This window comes from Rhinopithecus bieti, unplaced genomic scaffold (assembly GCF_001698545.2).
Source record: "Rhinopithecus bieti isolate Rb0 unplaced genomic scaffold, ASM169854v2 scaffold_25394, whole genome shotgun sequence".
Lineage (NCBI taxonomy): Eukaryota > Metazoa > Chordata > Mammalia > Primates > Cercopithecidae > Rhinopithecus > Rhinopithecus bieti.
This window is the reverse complement of record NW_016811676.1, coordinates 670927-692278: the sequence shown is the minus strand read 5'-3', so window position 1 is coordinate 692278 and position 21352 is coordinate 670927. Positions and strand designations below refer to the sequence as shown.

Genomic DNA, 21352 nt, shown 5'->3' with positions numbered 1-21352 from the left:
AAGACTCCGTCTCAAAAAAAAAAAAAAAAGATCCCAAGTATGTAAATAACTCAAACATTGAGGGAGCCAAAGACCAAATAGGCAAAAGACATGAACTGACAATCTGCACAAAAATGACATAAAACTGGCCTTTCAATGAAAAGATGTTCTGTTTCTCCCGCAGAAAGAGAAATGCAGGGTACTCTGTGAAACCATCACGATTCTAACTAATCCAGTTGCTAAGTGTAAAGCAACAGGACAGGCTGTGGGGTAACAGATGCTGTTGTACATTGCTGGTGGGAATGCAAGATGGTCCAACTCCTAGAGAGAAACATTTAGCATTGTTTAACAAAACTACATATGCATTTACCCCTTGACCCAGCAATTCTACAGCTAGGAATTTACCCTGGAGAAACGCCTACACCAGTATAAAAGTGTATATATATGTACAAGGTCACTCATTGCAGCATTGTTTGCAATGGCAAAATTTTGGAAACAACTTCAGTGCCAATACATAGGCAACTGGTTGAATAAACCCTGGTCCATCCACACAATGCACTTATGAAAAAGAGTGAGGGCCGGTGCAGTGGCTCATGCCTGTAATCACAGCACTTTGGCAGGCGAGGTGGGCAGATCACGAGGTCAGGAGATCGAGACCATCCTGGCTAACACGGTGAAACCCCGTCTCTACTAAAAATACAAAAAATTAGCTGGGCGTGGTGGCGGGCGCCTGTAGTCCCAGCTACTCAGGAGACTGAGGCAGGAGAATGATGTGAACTTGGGAGGTGGAGCTTGCAGTGAGCCGAGATTGCACCACTGTACTCTAGCCTGGGCGACAGTGCGAGACTCTGTCTCAAAAAAAAAATAAAATAAAATAAAAAAATTTTAAAAAAGTGAGGAAGATCTCTGTGAACTGATGTGGAGTGATTTCTAGGGTATACAGTATTAGGAAATGAACAAAAGTTAAACAGAGAGTACTGTATTAGGCTATTTTTCGTGTGAAACATTCAAGTATCTCCTTATTTTTGGGGGGGAAAAAAAAGAAAAGAAAAGAAAGGGAAAAAAGAAACCCAGGAAGAAAAAACTAGAAACTAATAAATTGGCTACTTGCAGTGGGTGGATGGGAATGGGGTGAAAGTCTAAGAGGAAATGACACATCTCCAAGCATACCTTTTTTGGGGGCAGTTTGGACTTTTCAAAACATGTTAATGTTTTAGTATTTAAAAGTAAAACTAAATCAACATAAGATGGGGAAAAGAAACCTAAAATTGAATACAAACAAAAGTGAACAAATGAGCTAAACTGCATAGTAAATTAACCGCAGAAAGTCAAACTCAGATAACTTTGAACACAGCTCTTTGACTATACACCTGTGTGTAAACAAACAAAACTACAAAGAAATTGTGCACTTCACTTAGTTGGTAGTGATCTGGTATAGCAATTCTGAAAATATTTTCTGTGTATTGTAGGATTAAGCAAATAAGTAAATATAATGACATTCTTGGGAGCTGGGATACTCACTATGAGAGAAGAAACATACAAATACGGAGTGAAGGAAGGCAAAGAAGAGCTCCATGAACTGGAATGAGAGACTCCACAGATTACTTATTAATTACAAAGATAAAAAAGGAACCTTTATAGTGGAGAAACTTGGAAACTTAATGGATAACTCTTAACTTTTCATGTTTTTGGTTTTTTTGGAGACAGAGTCTCACTCTGTTGTCTAGGCTGGAGTGCAGTGGTGTGATCTCGGCTCACTGCAACCTCTGCCTCCCAGGTTCAGACAATTCTCCTGACTCAGCCTCCCAAGTAGCTGGGACTACAGGTATGCACCACCACGCCTGTCTAATTTTTGTATTTTTAGTAGAGACAGCTTTCACCATGCTAGCCATGCTGGTCTTGAACTCCTGGTCTCAAGTGATCTGCCCACCTCAGCCTCCCAAAGTGCTGGGATTACAGGTGTGAGCCATCGCGCCTGGCCTACTTTTCATTTTGACTTAAGAGTTTATTTTCAAGATCTGTCTGCTGAGAGAGCGGGGGAGCAGGGCCACCCAAGTAGCAATGACCATTCCTCATGCCCGTATCTTGGTTTCTAAATACCATTGTCCATTAAAAGGAGCCAGAGCTCCTAGGAGAAATGGCTCATTGTGGGAAGGGGAGGGAAGGTCAACAATGAGTCAGGAGCAGCTCGTTCAGAACACAAGGAGGTGCTCAAAGAATGATAGAGACAGGTCAGAAGGAGACAGGGGCCAGCTTGATGGGGCCCCAGTGGCCAAACCTGGAACAATTTGAATATCAGAATTAATAATGGCAATAATGAATTATCACATTGAATAAAAGAGAATCCATGAGTCCAGAGTAATACTAAAAAGCAAATAAACTTACCAACAAATACATAAACAGAGGTAGAAGAGGAGAATACCAGCTAATGATTGCTGAAGGAACAACAGCGTTGGAAAAGTTGGCTAGTCTCAAGGTAGCGAGTTATGTCACTTGATTGTTCATGGTCAGTTACAGATTGAACTCTTTGTTCTATTCTTTTCCCCCTTCTCACTAGTGTACGTGACTAATACAAAAAAATTTGCCACATTGTAGGCCGGGCACGGTGGCTCACGCCTGTAATCCCAGCACTTTGGGAGGCCGAGGCAGGTGGATCACCTGAGGTCAGGAGTTCGAGACCAGCCTGACTAACATGGAGAAACCCTGTCTCTACTAAAAATACAAAATTAGCTGGGTGTGGTGGCGCATGCCTGTAATCCCACCTACTCAGGAGGCTGAGGCAGGAGAATGGCTTGAACCCGGGAGGGGGAGGTTGTGGTGAGCCGAGATCGCGCCATTGCACTCCAGCCTGGGCAACAAGTGAAACTCCATCTCAAAAACAAACAAACAAACAAAAAGTTACGACATTGCAACTAACACAGTCATGACTGATTCAGGTGGGTGCTTACTGGGTATCTTGGTCTGTTTTATTCTTCCGTAACAGAATACCTGAGACTGGGTAATTTATAATGAACAGAAATTGATTTGCCTTATGGTTCTGGAGGCTGAGAAGTCCAAGATTGAGGAGCCACATCTGGTGAGGGCCTTCTGGCTGCATCATCTCATGGTGGAAAGCAGAAGGGCAAGAGGGTAGACAAGGGAAAGAGAAAGGAAGGGGGCCAAACTCATTCCTTTATCAGGATCCCACTCCCGCAATAACAACAGAGCCTTTAAGACCTAATCACCCAGCTCTCAACACTGTTGCACTGGGGATTAAATTTCCAACACATGCACTTGGGGAATACATTCAAACCATAGCATTGGGGAATAAGATGCCAAAGCCTCACTCCTCAGATTACGTGTGAATTACAAATATATACAAGGAACCTTTGTAGTGGTTCTTCTGGAAACCACCTTAACCATGTGAACAAAGTCAGCATCACCATTTTGAACTGGCATCCTATGCCAAAAATGTATAACCTGAATTGGATATAGGAAACATCAGACAAACACAAATTGAGGGACCAGCTGCAATACAGTGGAGCTAACTTCTTTTTTTTCCCCAAGACCAAGTCTCGCACTGTAGCCCAGGCTGGAGTGCAGTGGCCCGATCTTGGCTCACTGCAACCTCCGCCTCCCAGGTTCAAGCGATTCTCCTGCCTCAGCCTCCTGAGTAGCTGGGACTACAGGTGTGCACCACCATACCCAGCTAATTCTTGTATTTTTAGTAGAGATGGGGTTTTACAATGTTGGCCAGGATGGTCTCCATCTCTTGATCTCGTGATCTGCCTGCCTCGGCCTCCCGAAGTGCTGGGATTACAGGCATGAGCCACCGTGCCCAGCCAGTTTTTGTATTTTTAGTAGAGATGAGGTTTCACCATGTTGCCAGGATGATCTCAAACTCCTGACCTGAAGTGATCCGCCCACCTTGGCCTCCCAAAGTGCTGAGATTACAGGCGTGAGCCACTGGGCCCAGCCGGGGCTGACTTAAAAGATGTCAAGGTCCAGGCGGATCACGAGGTCAGGAGATCGAGACCATCCTGGCTAACACAGTGAAACCCCATCTCTACTAAAAAATACAAAAAACTAGCCGGGCGAGGTGGCGGGCGCCTGTAGTCCCAGCTACTCGGGAGGCTGACGCAGGAGAATGGCGTAAACCCGGGAGGCGGAGCTTGCAGTGAGCTGAGATCCGGCCACTGCACTCCAGCCTGGGCGACAGAGCGAGACTCCGTCTCAAAAAAAAAAGATGTCAAGGTCATGAAAGACTAAAGAACTGTTCCAGATTAAAAGGGAATAAAGAGACATGACAGCTAAATGCCATATGTGTCCTTGAATTGGGAAAAATAATATTGCTAGCAAGAATGTTATTTGGGACAATTGACTAAATGTGAATAGTAATTAGCACTGGATGGATGCTGATACCTGAATCTGATTATTGCAGTGTTAAATTTTCTGAATCTGATCATTGCAGTGTGGTTATGTTGGAGAAATGTTCTTAGGAAATACATCTTGAAGTACTAGGGTGAAAGGTCATTGTTTCTGCAATTTAGTCTCAAATGGTTCTGGAAAGAAAGTCTGTACTTTGTACCACTGAGTGGCTATACAGTGTTTCCCCCCTTAGCTGTCCTGTTGCTTTCCAAGGTTTCAGTTACCTGTGGCCAACTGCAGTTTGAAAATATTAAATGAAAAACAAACAAACAACAAAAAAAGAAAATATTAAATGGAAAATTCCAGAACACTTCATAAGATTTATTTGTTTATTTAATTTTGATAGATTTAGAGGGTACAAGTACCCCTGTTTGGATACATTGGGTAGTGGTGAAGTCTGGATTTTGAGTGCAGCCATCACCCCCGATCGTGTACATTGTACCCATTAAGTAATTTCTCATTGTTCACCCCTCCCACACTTCTGAGCCTCCAATGCCTGTTATTCCACTCTCTGTGTCCATGTGTACACATTATTGAGCTCCCACTTAGAAGTGAGAACATAATTCATGAGTTTTAAATTGTGTGCGGTTCGGAAGAGCATGATGAAATCTCACACCTTCCTGTTCTGTCACCTGGGATACGAATCATCTCTTTGTCCAGCAGATTCTCCCATTTTGTCACTTAGTAGCTCTCTTGGTGATCAGATCGACTGTTGTGGTATCACAGTGCTTGTGTTCTAGTCATCCTTACTTTATTTAATTTTATTATTAGTTTATTATTACCCTATTTTATTATTAGTTGTTAATTTGTTATTGTGCCTAATGTATAAACTTTATCATAGGTAAGTAATAGGAAAAATATATATATATAGGGTTCAGCACTCTCTGTGCTTCAGGCGTTCACTGGGGGTCTTGGAACATACCCCTTGTGGATAAGGGGGAACTACTCTACCACAATTTGCTTAATATGTTCCTTATTGAACATTTAAAACTTTCCAATAAAAAAAAAATCACTGTTGGCCAGGTGTGGTGGCTTATACGTATGATCCTAGTGCTTTGTGAGGCAAAGGTGGGTAGATCGTTTGAGGCCAGGAGTTCGAGACCAGCCTGGGCAACACAGGAGGAACCCATCTCTATAAAAAATACACAAATAATTAGCTGGCAATGGTGGTTTGTGCATATAGTATCAGCTACTTGGGAGGCTGAGGCAGGAGGGTCAGCTGAGCACAGGAGTTTGAGGTTACAGTAAGCTATGATTGCACCACTGCACTCCAGCCTGATACACCCTGTCTCAAAATAAAAAAATTTTTTTTTTTTTTTTTTTTTTTTTTGAGACGGAGTCTCGCTCTGTCACCCAGGCTTGAGTGCAGTGGTGCCATCTTGTCTCACTGCAAGCTCCACCTCCTGGGTTCACGCCATTCTCCTGCCTCAGCCTCCCGAATAGCTGGGACTATAGGTGCCTGCCACCACGCCCGGCTAATTTTTTGTATTTTTACTAGAGACTGGGTTTTACCATGTTAGCCAGGATGGTCTCGATCTCCTGACCTCGTGATCCTCCCGCCTTGGCCTCCCAGAGTGTTGGGATGACAGGCGTGAGCCACTGTGCCTGGCCAAAAAAAATCATTTTTATAAGGGTTGTTGCTATGAAACTCTTTACAGGCTGGGCGCGGTGGCTCATGCCTGTAGTTCTAGCACTTTGGGAGGCCGAGGTGGGCGGATCACTTGAGGTCAAGAGTTCGAGACCAGCCTGGCCAACAGAGTGAAACCCCATCTCTACTAAAAATACAAAAATTAGCTGGGCATGGTGGTGGGCACCTGTAATCCCAGCTACTTGGGAGGCTGAGGCAGGAGAATGACTTGAACCCAGGAGGCGGAGGTTACAGTGAGCCAAGATCGTGCTTCTGCATTCCGGCTTGGGTGACAGAGTGAGACTCTGTCTCAAAAGATAAATAAATAAATAAACAAACATTAAGAAAAGAAGAAAATAAAGAAGAGGTTGTATGGACCGTGGGAGGTGAGAGCAGTAGATTCTGAAGGCAGCTGCTTATGCTGTTGTGCACAGGATTCTCATATTACTGCAGACACTCCCCACACCATGCTTATGCCAGAGTTTTATTTGTTTGTTTGTTTGTTTTTTTCTTTTTTTTGAGACGGAGTCTCGCTCTGTCAACCAGGCTGGAGTGCAGTGGCACAATCTCGGCTCACTGCAACCTCTGCCTTCTGGGTTTAAGCAATTCTCTGCTTCAGCCTCTGAGTAGCTGGGATTACAGGTGCGTGCCACCACGGCCGGCTAATTTTTGTATTTTTAGTGGAGATGGGGTTTCACCATCTTGGCCAGGCTGGTCTTCAATTCCTGACCTCGTGATCTGCCTGCCTTGGTCTCCCAAAGTGCTGGGATTACAGGCATGATCCACTGCACTTGGCCTGCCAGAGTTTTTAAGTTAATGACACCCCTGGCATTGTGCTAGGGTTCATGGGTCTCATCCCGGCCACAATGCCTAAATTTAGACGTGGACATTAGGGGATCTGTAATTAGCTGGATCATTGCCTCTAGAAGATTTTCTTGACTAAGAACCACAGTATGAAGCTTTGTGTTTGAGGACCTCATAATTCTCCAAGACAGTTTGTGAAAATCAGTATACATCTGAAATCGAAAGGAAAATGTGTTTGACCTGAAAAGTACTGAGTCAAAAACAAAAGTCACTTTTAATGGGAGTATACATTGGTATAACTGCTTTGGAAAACAGGTTAGTGTTATCCCTTAATTCTGCACATTACATTAGCTTGCTGGGGCTATGCCTGGTGTAGTAATGGGTCCACACCCAGAAAAATGCTTGCCCAGGGGCTCCAGGAGACAAGTGAGTGGATGTTCAGAACAGTAAAGGAAACAAAATGGACATAACCCCATGTTGATCAGCAGGACAATGGCTAAAGAAAGTACGATATGATCACAAATAGAATATGTGTGAATCTTAGAAACATTGACTAGAAAGAATGCAAGGCTTGGAAATCTACTTACTGAATATTATTTTTGTAAAGCAAAAAAACAAAACAAAACAAAACAACCACACCTGGCCTCAGCTCTTGTTTTACCAGAAATCCCAGCAGTGATAGGATGTCTCATTTGAGATTTTCTTTGTGGTAGGGCTATTCTGCATCCCATCCGTAAACACTTCCCGGGCATCAGACTTGCTTATTTTCCTACTTATTTCCTCCTCTTTGGGAGAGAGTATTCTAATTAACATCATGTGTGTCCCACCTCAGATGAAAGCATCCCCCATTCCCCTAAACCCAGAAGGAGAGGCTGCAAGTCTTTGGTGGAAATTGTTGTGTGGAAACTGAAGGATTCAGGGTTCAGATGGCAGAGTTAGGACTCCATCCTTAGGGTAGCAAGAGAAGTCTGGTAGTGCCCTTAGAAAAGGAAGGCTAAGGTTGGACGCAGTGGCTCACGCCTGTAACCCCAGCACTTTTGGAGGCTGAGGCGGGTGGATCACCTGAGGTCAGGAGTTTCAGACTAGCCTGGCCAACATGGTGAAACACTGTCTCTACTAAAAACCCAAAAATTATCTGGGCATGGTGGCGGGCGCCTGTAATCCCAATACTTAGTAGGCTGAGGCAGGAGAATCTCTTGAACCCGGGAGGCAGAGGTTATAGTGAGCCGAGATCGCGCCACTGCACTCAAGGCTGGGTGACAGAGTGAGACTCCGTCTCAAAAAAAAAAAAAAAAAAAAAAAAAGGAGGTTAAGAGTTAATAGATTAATAGATCCAGCTCTCAGTTCCCCATCAGAATTAGGGAGGAGTAACACGGGGAAAGAAATCCAGAATAACTAGTTAAGCCCATACACTGCACTTCCTTCACCAAATAACCCATCAGAAGTGCCCAGTTTGGCTACTTTTGTCTGTCACTCATTTTATTCAGCAAAACCTTCAGCCAACTTCATTATTTTGCCAGGAAAACAGACCCATTTCCTGCCCTTGAAAGTTTGCAGTCTCAAGGGGGAAAGCAGTACACCGTTTACAAGCATTTATCAAGGTGGGTAGGTGGTGTTGCAGGCAGCGTGGAAGAGGCCCACCTGCTAGGGGGCAGGCCATACCTCCCTGGCAGATGACATTTCACCTATGAGGCAAGCCCTAAAGGACAGGTAGGGATGCCCCGAGGATGCCGGGCTGGCGAGGCAGGGCCTGAGCAGCCAGTGGAAAAGGGCAGCGGGAAGCGCGCTCTGCAGGAGCCAGACGTCCCAGCCCATGTGGCCAGAGGTGGCAGGGGCGCCGCCTGAGCGGGGCTGGGGAGCGGGCAGGATTTGGGGCTGAACCGAGGGGCGTCCCGACCTGGCCCTTTCCCACAGTCGGTTCCGGCTCGCACGCCTCCGCTGCCATCTGCGCTGTCTTTGGCGACGACGCCCTCACCGCCCTGGGTGCGTTTCAGCGGTCTCGGAGCCGGGCGGGTGCGGGGCCAGGAGCGCTCCGCCGCCGGTATCAGGCCTGCAGGTAGGGACGCGCGGCCACCCAGGGCTCCGGGGGCTCGGGTGTCCAGGTGCCGGAGCCGCCGCTCCCACGGGGGCTCAGGCCCCTGAGTGGGTTTCCTAAGAACTCACCAGATTCCGCGGCTCGGGTTTCCTGCTTTAGATCCTGCTTTTTATTTCCCAGGGGGAGTTATTTATAGACAGGGATCTTGTGTTCAAGGCCTGGCTCTTCGGACTCGGCGGTTTTCTTGTTCGAGGTGCTTCAGTGGGGGCTGGATCCCATCATCTTCCAGGGCTGGAATCTTGTAGAAAACGAGCTGTACAGGCAGTTCAGTTCAGCTGTATCACCTGTTCTTGACCTCTTCTGGAAATGGGCTAATTCTCTGTTTAGGGCTTTATGATTTTGTAATCCAGTAACATACTGGCCCTGTGGTTGAGTTGTTTCTTCCTATTGCTTTCTTTTTTTTTAAATATAGTCAGGGTCTCACTCTGTTGCTCAGGCTGGATGGAGTGCATTGATGTGATCACAGCTCACTGCAGCCTTGAACCCCTGGGCTCAAGCAGTCCTCCCGTTTCAGCCTCCGAGTATCTGGGACCACAGGCATGCAGGCCACCACACCCAGCTTTTTTTTTTTTTTTTTTGAGATGGGGACTTGCTGTGTCGCCTAGGCTGGAGTACAAGTGGCCTGGTCGCGGCTCACTGCAGCCTCGACCTCCCCAGGAGTAGCTGGAACTACAGGCACACACCACCATGCCTGGCTAATTTTTATTTTTGTAGAGATACGGTTTCACCATGTTGCCCAGGCTGGTCTTGAACTTGAGTTCAAGTGATCTGCCTGCCTTTGCCTCCCAAAGTGTTAGGATTACAGGTGTGAGCCACCGCACCTGGCCGCCTGGCTAATTTTTAATTTTCTGTAGAGATGGAGTCTCCCTATGTTGCGGAGGCTGGTCTCAAACTCCTGGCCTCAAGTGATCCTCCTGCCTTGGCCTCTCAAAGTGCTGGCATTATAGGTGTGAGCCACTGTGCCTGGTCCGTACTGCTGTTTTATCACAAGCTACCTGCAGTGCATTTGGGCTAAACACGTGGTTTGCATAAAACCATTTTAAAAATCACAAATTGACCTACAAAGCAAAGCATATCAACAGAGGGGCATGGCAGCTTCATGGGGCCCCCCCATAGGAGACTCAATCCTGGGTGCCTCTATAGAAACATAAATTCAGTGAAAACAAAGGAGCTAGTTCTGATGGCTGGAGAATGTAAAGGGATGAAGGTCATGCCCCCCTTCTCCCACCAGTCTTTCAAGGGAATTTCTTTCCAGCCCCATTAAATTGATAGCATTTAGGGTTTATCATAGGTAGTTTTTTTTCTTTTAAGTAGTGTGATTGGCTTTCCCTAGGTATGGAAGTTTCAGTCCCAGAATGTGTTCAGGTTGGCAGAGGAGAAATTCGGTTGTCATGTGACTCACTGGCCCCTTTCATGGAGCTTTCGGCCACAGGAGAGGATGCATCTGTGCTGGTTTTGCCGCAGTGTCTGGAGTTCCCAGCTGAGTCCACTGTTGAACAGTTCTCATCATATGCTTTGCTGGTTGACACGTACACTCCCAGGACATCTGTTTCAGGGTCCTGCCAGCTTCGCACTCTTCTCTGCCCCAGCGAGTCTCTGGCCTTGCACCCTGGGGCCCTTCTTGCCCCCTTCTCAGGGCTCAGTGTGCTCTGTGAGATCCCACCCAGCAGTCCTCAGGCTGCAGTTTAATCAGGACGCTTCCAGCCTCCTTCCCACACTCTGGGGTCCTACTCTTCATTTTCTTTCTTTTTTTTTTTGTTTGAGATGGGAGTCTCACTCTGTTGCCCAGGCTGGAGTGCAGTGGTGCAGTCTCAGCTCACTGCAACCTCTGTCTCCTGGATTCAAGTGATTCTCTTGTCTCAGCCTCCTGAGCAGCTGGGACTACGTGCGCACCACCATGCCTGGCTAATTTTTGTATTTTTAGTAGAGATGGGCTCTCACCATGTTGGCCAGGCTGGTCTTGAACTCCTGACCTCAGGTGATCCGCCCGCCTCGACCTCCCAAAGTGTTGGGATCACAGGCGTGAGCCACCGCGTTTGGCCCCTACTCTTAGTTTTCTAAATTAATGGGATGATAAAAGCAGCAGCTCAGGACTTGGAAACTGACTTGTTTAAACTAATGCAGTTGGCAGATAAAGTGACGTAACCCGAAGGAGCAGTTCAAGTGGTAGGGACTTCTGGCACCATCATTGACCAGTTGAGGAAAATTTAGGCAGATAGGCTTCTCCGTGCCTGAAAAAGGGATTTACTGGGAAGTAACTCGATTTACTGGGAAGGAACTCCCCACCCCCACTTTGTGTAATAGTTTCCCCACAAAGAGCGCTCGTGAGGATGAAGTGAAAGCGCCTTGCCCTTCCATTCCTTCCTGTCCACTCTGTCCAGGTGGCCAGTTGCTTGGTCACAATAGTCTGCACTCTTAGCCCTGTGTGGCTGTTCTCTCTGAACCCTGCCACTGAACACCGGGTGGATGCTATTATTATTCCTGCATTGGAGCTGTGGAAAGAGAGGCATTTGCCCTGGTCACATGGCCACTGAATGTGTGCATTTTGTTGGGGAGTTGGGGGGTCAGAGGCAGTATTTGAACTCAGGGTTTCTGAGTCCAGACCATGGCCTCGATTGCTTCACTAAACAAACGGCAACTCACACAGGCTCAATATGGGGTGCTGGGCAGGATGACTGGCTAATGCCTTTTTGTGTAAAAAACTTAAATTTCCTTCCACATTCATTTATTTGAACTCTTAAAGCTGCCTCTATGCAAACCCTGTAAAAGTGAAACATTTGTTCAAGAAATGAGCTAGGATCCTTAGGAAGACAATGATGAACATACTAGGAGTGGGGCTCCCCCCTTTGCAGAGCAATCTCCCATCCATCTAGGTGGTTTAGACTTTGGAGGCTAAGTGTTTTGGAGGGTGCGGCAGTGGCCCCGTGTGCTTACCTGGAAGCTTATGGTACTAAGCACCCCTGTGGAGGGCCTGTCTGATAGGCAGGAAACTGCACACAGATGTCTCCCTTCCCCCAACCAGGACCTGATTTTTACATGCCTGAAATATAAAGGACCACTCCCCTCTGCTGGATGAAGACAAATTTGCTTTTAACAGAGAAAGATTTTGTGACCGCTTCGCTCTCTAGTGGTCAACTAGGTAAAAGAGCTAACAGTTCTACTTCACTTTACAAACTGAGGTATGAACCTCCATTTTTGAGGTAGTTTCAAAACCTTTCAGTGAGCACCTACTATGTATAGACACAATGCTAAATACCAGGGATATGAAGGTGAATAAGAGAACACCAAAATCAAATGTTTGTAGATTGCATCATATTGTAAATGTACGGGGACCACAGAATTTGAGGGATTGAGGGGAAGTTAGAGACGATCTGGCTTGTATCGCTCTTTTTTTTTTCCTAAGTAGTTGAAAAACTGTGACCTAGAGAGATGAAATAATTTGCTTAAGATCACATGGCTGGTTAGGAAGAAGGGAAAAAAGGAGTGCTGATGAAATTAAGTGGAAGGTCACCCTCTAATTTTTATAACCTATTATTTTGAAATAATTTTAGGCTTACAAAATAGTAGAGACAGTTCTTTGAACCTTCACCCAGCTTCCTCTAATGCTAACATCTTACACAACCGTGGATTTACCAAAACTAACATTGGTGCAACATTATTATTATTGTTGTTATTTATTTATTTTTTGAGACAGTCTTGCTCTGTTGCCCAGGTTGGAGGGCAGTGACACAATCTTGGCACACTGCAACCTCCACCTTCCGGGTTCAAGTGATTCTCCTGCCTCAGCCTCCCGAGTAGCTGGGATTGCAGGTGCACACCACCACGCCCAGCTAACTTTTGTATTTTTTTTTTTTGAGACGGAGTCTCGCTCTGTCACCCAGGTTGGAGTGCAGTGGCGCGATCTCCGCTCGCTGCAAGCTCCGCCTCCTGGGTTCACGCCATTCTCCTGTCTCAGCTTCCCGAGAAGCTGGGACTACAGGCGCCCGCCACCTCGCCTGGCTATTTTTTTGTATTTTTAGTAGAGACGGGGTTTCACCGTGTTCGCCAGGATGGTCTCGATCTCCTGACCTTGTGATCTGCCCGCCTCGGCCTCCCAAGTAGCTGAGCGTCACTGAGTGACTGAGCGTCACTGCTGGAGGTCACTGCTGACCCATGCGGGAGAATGGGGTCACCAAGGAAGAGAACATAGAGGAGGTCAGAAGTTGGGGGCAGAGACTCACTTATGGCTGATGGTTGAGAGAAGGGTTAGAGACAGAGGCGGAGAACTCGGATGTGCTGGTTCGCAAGGGCTGCTGTAACTAAGTACTGCAGACTGGGGCTACGACAACAGAAATTCACTTCCTGAGTTGGGAAGCTAGAAGTCCAAGATGAAGGTGTGGGTGGGCTTGGTTTCTCCTGAGGCTTTTCTCTTTGGCTTGGAGATGGCCGTCTTCTCCCTTTGTCCTCACAGGATTGTCCCCCTGTGCATGTCTGTGTCTAATCTCCTCTCCTTATAAGGACACCAGTCATAACAGATTAGGACCCACCCTGGTGACCTCATTGTAACTTAATGACTATTTTGAAGTCCCTGTCTGCTGATGCAGTCCCAGTCTGAGGTACTGGGGGTTAGAACTTCAACATTAGAATTTGAGGGGACACAGTTCAGCCCATCAACACAGGAACAGAAGCAGAATATTGAATTTTAAACAAACCCAAGGGAAGAGTTTCAGAAAGGCCAGAGGCTGGCAATGGCTTGTTTGTTCTTAGACATGCCCTTGACTCCTGCCGCCTCTCTCTCTCCTGTGGTCCACCAGGAGGTTCCTGAAGGCTCTTCTGCTGTGGGGCCTCTAGTGAGGTTTGGCCACATGGCATTGGGCTGGACGTGTGGAGCGGCTACAGTATTTTTCCACCTTCTTCCTCTGCCGATGTCTCCAGCAGCAGTTGTTTCTCTGTGGCTCCACCTCTCACAGCACCAATCTGTGGGTTCCAGCTTCCACCAGGGGACCCTGGATCCTGGGTGATGGTAACCTGACCTGTGCTGTGTGCCCTCAGCCCTGCAGAGGGTTGCGGCCATCTGTTCTTTCTATTCCCTGGGTTGCCTCACTGTCCCTTCTCTGGTGTCTGTCTGTTTATTTATTTATTTATTTCAGACGGAATTTCACTCTTGTTGCCCAGGCTGGAGTGCAATGGCGCGATCTCGGCTCACTGCAACCTCCACCTCCCAGGTTCAAGCCATTCTCCTGCCTCAGCCTCCCAAGTAGCTGGGATTACAGGCGCCTACCACCACACCTGCTTAATTTTTTGTATTTTTAGTAGAGACAGTATTTCACCATGTTGGCCAGCTGGTCTCGAACTCCTGACCTCAGGTGATCCACCCGCCTCAGCCTCCCGAAGTGCTGGGATTACAGGCGTGAGCCACTGCGCCCTCCCTTGTCTGCTGTTTTAGTACCTTTATCATGTTGTAGCCAACTCTGCATTAAGTCCCCTATGAATAGTAGTTTTTGTTGATTGGTAGAAATAGCATGGTCAGGAACTGCAGAAAGATGGAAGGGATGGAAATGGAAAATGGTCAGATCTTTGAGCAGTGAGGGTAGAGCCCAGAATTCCAGGGCTTGAGAAGGAGATTTTTGGCAAATTGATGGGTGTATACCAATTCTCATGAAGGTCTTAATTTGGACCTACTTTGAGACAGTACTTTTTCATGTTTATCACGCAGCTGGGTACAGTCTGTTTCTGAAGTGCTTTTTCGGCTTTAGCTGTCCTCCTTTTTTGGTTTTCTGACTTTTCCTCATTGATTTGGAGTTCTTTGTATATTCTAGATATGAATCCTTGATCAGTTATGTGTGTTACAAATACCTATTCTCATTCCAGAGCTGCTAAAAAAAAAAAAAAAAAAAAAAGACAGGGTCTTTCTCTGTCACCCAGACCAGTGGTGCGATCACAGCTCACTGAAGCCTTGACCTCCTGGGCTCAGCCTCACCTCTACCTCAGCCTCCCGAGAAGCTGTCACCACAGGCATGCACCACCATGCTTGGCTAATTAAAAAATATATATTTTTTCTTTTTTTGTAGAGGTGGGGTTTCCCTATGTTGCCCAGGCTGGTCATGACCTTCTGGACTCAAGTGATCCTCCCACTTTGGCCTCCCAAACTGTTGGGATTACAGGCATGAGCCACTGTGTCTGCCCCCAAGTCCTTCTTAATTTAAATTTCCTTTTTATACATTTTTGTTGCCTGATTCTATAATTCTTATCAATCTAGCAGATTCAGTATATTAATATGGCAAACCTAATAATATTCCCTTAGATGTTTCAATACTGTTCATAAACTCAGTAAGATTTCAATATAGAAGTACCCATTTCAAATTAGTTATAAGAATGTACTTAGAACAGCCACATAGTCTAACACACTTCAAGTATATGTAAGACCAAAAATATGCATAGATTCCCTATTAATCCAGAAATATAAATCTATGGCTTTGCTTCTTTCTTTCTTTCTTTTTTTTTTTTTTTTTTTTTTTTTTCTTTTTTGAGATGGAGTCTCGCTCTGTCGCCCGGGCTGGAGTGCAGTGGCCGGATCTCAGCTCACTGCAAGCTCCGCCTCCCGGGTTTATGCCATTCTCCTGCCTCAGCCTCCCAAGTAGCTGGGACTACAGGTGCCAGCCACCTCGCCCGGCTAGCTTTTTTTGTATTTTTTAGTAGAGACAGGGTTTCACCGTGTTAGCCAGGATGGTCTCGAACTCCTGACCTCGTGATCCGCCCGTCTCGGCCTCCCAAAGCGCTGGGATTACAGGCTTGAGTCACCGCGCCCGGCCGGCTTTGCTTCCTTCAAGCCTTTCTATATTTAACTCAGTTTTATTGGATGAGGAGATGGATGCTGTACAGTTACTGTCCTAGTTAACCGAGGCCATCGTCCATCAGAGATTTCGCTGGGTTTCTTTCCTCAGTCTTTAAGGAGACAGTGAATCCTACTTATTGTCATTCTGTCAACAATTCTGAAATCTCAAGGAGGGTGAGGCCAGACACAACACATGCCTGTAATCTCAATGCTTTGGGAGGCTGAGGCCGGAGGACAGCTTGAGGACAGGGGTTCAAGAGCAGCCTGGGTGGCAGGGCAAGACCCTGTCTTTTAAAATAATAACACAAAAATTACATTCAAAAGAAGGAAAATGATCTCTTAGCCTCTTTTAATTGAAGTTAAAACATTATTTACCTCTGCTTGCTCATAGAAGTCTGTAGCTGCCACACAGACTGATACATTCTCAGGATAAATTTAATTTTTACAATCTTTGGAACTAATAAAATCTTGTACCATGTACTGTTTTTAGGCTGATCCAACTTGGAAGGAGTCTTAAACCAGATGTGATGAGCTTTGGTTTTCTCCTGCGACTCTGTGCTTTGGAATCTCAGCTTTAGGGTCTTTGTACTGATGCCCTCTTGGGTCGCAAACAACCTTCTAAAGGAAGAATTTGCAATCTACAAATCCTTATCAATACAATAAATGAATCAATAATACAAACATACCCAAATAACAAGACTCAGCAGTAACACATTTTATCCTACATTCTTTTAGAATATTTAAATTTTATTGAGGATGACCATGGATTTTATGGCTCTTCATTTTTTTTTTCTTTTTGAGATGGAGTCTTTTTCTGTCACCCAGGCTTGCGTGCAGTGGTGCGATCTCGGCTCACTGCAACCTCTGCCTCCTGGGTTCAAGTGATTCTCCTGGCTCAGCCTCCCAAGTAGCTGGGACTACAGGTGTATGCCACTGCGCCTGGCTGATTTTTATATTTTTAGTAGAGATGGGGTTTTGCCATATTGGCCAGGCTGGTGTTGAACTCTTGATTTCAGGTGATCTGCCCACATCAGTCTCCCAGAGTTGTAGGATTACAGGTGTGAGCCACCACGCCCAGCTGGGTCTTGAAAATTGGGTACTTTCGTAATTGGGTGTATTTCAATTTGATACTCAAATCATCCTGATTTGGCTAGTGGAAGCACTTCTGGCTTGTCTCCTGCATCCTTCTGCCTGGCCCTGTTTTTCTTGGAAGCTTCCCCTGCTTCCTAGCGTAAGATGTTCTGGCTTATCTGATATCTCCTGAACACCAGAATCAGTGATTTCTCCAAGGATTTCTAGTTCCCTGTAATGAGGAGAAGAGCACCCGTTCAAGAATCTGAGCACTCAGGTGCATTTTGGGGTAAGGCTACTCTGAGGCCATCTCAGTGAACAGAGCTAGAAAAGATACATATTTACCTCTTAAAGACATGAGTTAAATTAATATTTCCAATAGTTCAAGATGTTCTAATTTAAATTCTTTTGATGCTCTAAATATTATCTACTTTTCTCTTTATTTTGATTAACAAAATAAAATTACTTTTTGTTTGATTTGACATGATTGTTCCAAAAACAAGAACATATTAATATACGTATTAAAGTTACTGAATAGAGATCAACATTTTCTATATAGTTCCTTGGTTCTTAGAAAGTATCCTAGGCCGGGCACGGTGGCTCACGCTTGTAATCCTGGTACTTTGGGAGGCCGCGGTGGGTAGATTGCTTAAATCCAGGAGTTCGAGACAAGCCTGGGCAACATGGCAAAATCCTGTCTCTACAAAAAAAATTCAAAAATTAGCCAGGCGTGGTGGCATGTGCCTGTAATCCCACAACTTTGGGAGGCTGAGGTGGGCGGATGGCTTGAGCTCAGGAGTTGGAAACCAGCCTGGGCAACATGGTGAAACCGTGTCTCTACAAAAAATACAAAAATTAGCCAGGTGTGGTGGCTCATGCCTATAATCCTAACATTTTGGGAAACTGAGGAGGGAGGATTGCTTGAGCCCAAGAGGTTGAGGCTGCAGTGTGCCAGGATCGCACCACTGCCCTCCAGCCTGGGTGACATAGCAAGACCCTGTCTCAAAAACAAACAAAATAAGCTATCCTTCTCAGCTCTGGCCATGTGACTGATGAGAATTCTGAATACTCTCCAAGTTCAAACAGGTACTGAGTTAATGTGAGTATAATAGGTTTTCCTTGGGGAAGTTCTGTTATGTATTTAATGGGGGATAGGACAGTAAATACTCTACTCTCTCTTGTCCCCAAACTATTATTCCCAGGGCATGCTTTCCTAAGGGCAAGAAACTAGAGACTTCTTGAGTCTGTGGAGACTTTTCCTATAGAAAGCCAGTCGTGTTGATGGGTTTCAGAGGTGGTCTTCAGTGGCTAGCTGGTTCACTCTTCTTCCTTTCTGTAGTGTTCATATAAATGACAAAGTCTTGCTTCTAAATCCCTGGTCTGGCCAGGCAAAGTGGCTCACGCCTATAATCCCAGCACATTGGGAGGCCGAGGTGGGAGGATCACCTGAGGTTAGAGTTTGAGACCAGCCTGGCCAACATGGTGAAACCTCATCTCTACTAAAAATACACAAATTAGCCAGGTGTGGTGGCACGTGCTTGTAATCCCAGCTACTCGGGAGGCTGAGGCAGGAGAATCACTTGAACTTGGGAGGTGGAGGTTGCAGTGAGCCGAGATCATGCCGTACTCCAGCCTGGGCGAGTGAGACTTCATCTAAAAAAAAAAAAAACCCTAGTCTGTGGTCTTATTTTCCACATCATTTTGGAAATGTCTTATTAATAAGGGTCTAGAGTAGCCCAGACCCAGGGAATGACAGAGGAAGATGTTAGCAGTGCTTCTCTAACTTCAACGTGTTTGTGAGTGTCCTGGGATTTTGTTAAAATGCAGACGCTGATTTGGGGTTGGGCGGAGCCTAGGATTCCACATTTCCAGCGAGCTTCCAAGTGATGCTGTTGCTCCTGCTCTAAGGACCACACTTTGAGCAGTGAGGGACTACAGGATGAGGATTAGGTACATACACGTTAATATCCCTTGATGTATTGTTTTTGCATCCTTCCCCTATTCCTTTGTTATGTGGGGATGATGAAACTCAGCTCTATCCTTGACCTTTGGAAAATGAAATCATTTTAGGGTGGTATCATAAACAGAGCTTGTTGTGTGACTGTTTCACTTCTCACTGTGACCTTCATATCTTCCTCCTTCTATTCCTTCCCCAGGCGTGAATGGTATCAGTACTCTTCAATGCAAGGGTGAGCTCATGTTGAACCATGGTGGTATGTAGGATAAAATGTGTTACTGCTGAGTCTCATTATTTGGGTATGTTTGTATTACTGATTCATTTATTGTATTGATAAAGATAGTAGATTGCAAATTCTTCCTTTAGAAGGTGTTTGTGACCCAAGAGGGCATCAGTACAAAGACCCCCATGCTTTTAACCTAGAATTGGTATACAGGATTCACCACAAAATGTAATTTTCCCATGATGTATTCTGAGACCATATCTTGAAACACCTAAGGAAGGGTAAACCTGGAAAATTCCTATTGGCCAGGTGGAGTTATGGTACCTGTGGGAAGGTGTGGTCTCAAAACCCTTAGGGAATTTGGAAAAACTGGAGATGTTGGTGACCTTCAGATAGAAGAGATGACCTCTCCATACCTAGCAGGGGTAGGGAGTGGTCCTTATAGCCATAATTCAGCAAACTTCAAGAAGGCTATTTGAAAGGTTGTTCAGTGAAACATTTAGGACTTATCACTGTTGAGCAGTTTTCATTTTAAAATTCCTGACTTGTAGCCCTGTGTTGTCCTGGAGTGGCCGAATCTCTCCTCAGAGAGAACTGCACATCCTTCTCCAGTGACACAATTTTAAGGTCTTGTTACCATGCAGGAACCCACTTCCCAGCTGCTACTGTCCTGTAGAGAAGTGTAGGATATGGCTTTAGTCCTGTTCATCACTTACTGTTTTTCTTCTATTTCTGGTCCACAGAGATGCTTGCTTTTGGGCCCAGTTATTTCTTTTGGATTTTCTCTTTTAAAATCTATTGCTATATGCAATGGGGGAAATTTACTATGTTATCTAACCAAAAGTCTGAAGTTCTGAGAGTGGGTATTCTATGCAGCTATTTTAAAGCAGATGAACAAATGGTCAAGGTACTTTAAAAATCTATCTTTATGGCTAGGCGCTGTGGCTCACACTTGTAATCCCAGCACTTTGGGAGATCCAGGCAGGAGTTTGACTGCTTGAGACCAGGAGTTTGAGACCAGCCTGGGTGACACAGCGAGACCCTGTCTCTATGAAAAATAATTTTTAAAAAATTAGCTGGGCATGGTGGCCAGGAGGATCACTTCAGCTCAGAGTTTGAAGAGCTATGATTATACCACTGCATTCCAGCCTGGGTGACAGAACGAGACCTTGTCTCTTAAAAAAAAATCTAGCTGGGCCCGGTGGCTCACGCCTATAATCCCAGCACTTTGGGAGGCAGAGGCGGGTGGATCACCTGAGGTTGGGAGTTCCAGACCACCCCTGGCCAACATGGTGAAACCCCGTCTCTACTAAAAATACAAACATTAGCCGGGCATGGTGGCAGGCGCCTGTAATCCCAGCTACTTGGGAGGCTGAGGCTGAGGCAGGAGAATGGCGTGAACCCAAGAGGCGAAGGTTGCAGTGAGCCAAGATTGTGCCACTGCACTCCAGCCTGGGCGACAGAGTGAGACTCTGTCTCAAAAACAAACAAAAACTATCGTTGGATTAAGACATGGATGCGGTATACATGATTGCTTTTGCTGCATCTTGCCATCTGCTTGCAGTGAGGGCCAGAATAGGAAGCCACTCGATGGAATTCTTTGCTGTGCTTCGGGGCTGTTCAGAACACGTTCTTTACATAATGCCTTTTAAAGAAATGAGGTTCTGTGGGAGAAGCCTCTATGTCAGGACTAATTATGCTTCCCTTGGAGACAAGAACACCAAATCATGGTGATGTTTCTTTTTCCCACTGGTGTTAGGATGCTTACAGTCAAACTGGTGATGCACATGTAGCACGAACACCATAGCGAGCCTTCCTGGCACAGCCTTTTTAGAGGCAGCCTTTTTGGTGCTTATCTGTCTTCGATTTCTGTTTCCTGCCCTTATTTTAAAAAACATTATTGCATCCCGTGAATGTATGTGATTGACCTTAAAATCTTTTGCATGAAGGCTTAGTGCAATTTAATAAAAACGGCCTTATTTTCCCAAATGGACTGGGTAGTGGCTGTGTGACCGCTCCGGGACTCCGGGTGTGGTGCTGGTTAGTAAACGTTGGCCTTGAACATAGGCAGAGCCCCGTCCTCAATCCGCCTCCCACTCCTCCAAGGAAGGGAGGCCGGACTTGGCTTAAACAGGTCGGGTAGCCACTGGAGCCTCCCCTCCCCCGCATCCGCAACCTACCCATCCCACTCCTCAGCCCGGGTGCGGCCCCTCACCCCGGCCTTCACCCCCTCCTGAGCCCCCTCCTTGGGTGCAGCCACTGACCCCGGTGCACACCCCCCCACCCCAGCGCTGCCCCTCGCCGCCGCCACCAGCCCTGGGCACGGCCTCCGAAGCTCCCCATCACACAGCCAGGCGCGGCCTCCCCGCTCCCCC

The 21352-nt window shown here is 46.1% G+C and overlaps 1 protein-coding gene across 4 annotated transcripts in view; it reads left to right on the top strand.

The window, feature by feature from the left end:
- Positions 1-21352, top strand: part of HLCS (holocarboxylase synthetase) — a 261748-nt gene that overhangs the window by 2665 nt on the left and 237731 nt on the right. Inside the window, exon 1 of one of the 4 annotated variants that reach the window (XM_017894632.1) lies at positions 8415-8873. The exons of the other annotated variants lie outside the window; for them this stretch is intronic. The gene's annotated coding sequence lies outside the window, so the exon portion shown is untranslated. Of the gene's footprint in view, positions 1-8414; positions 8874-21352 lie in introns of those variants that run through there. 4 annotated transcript variants of the gene reach the window in all.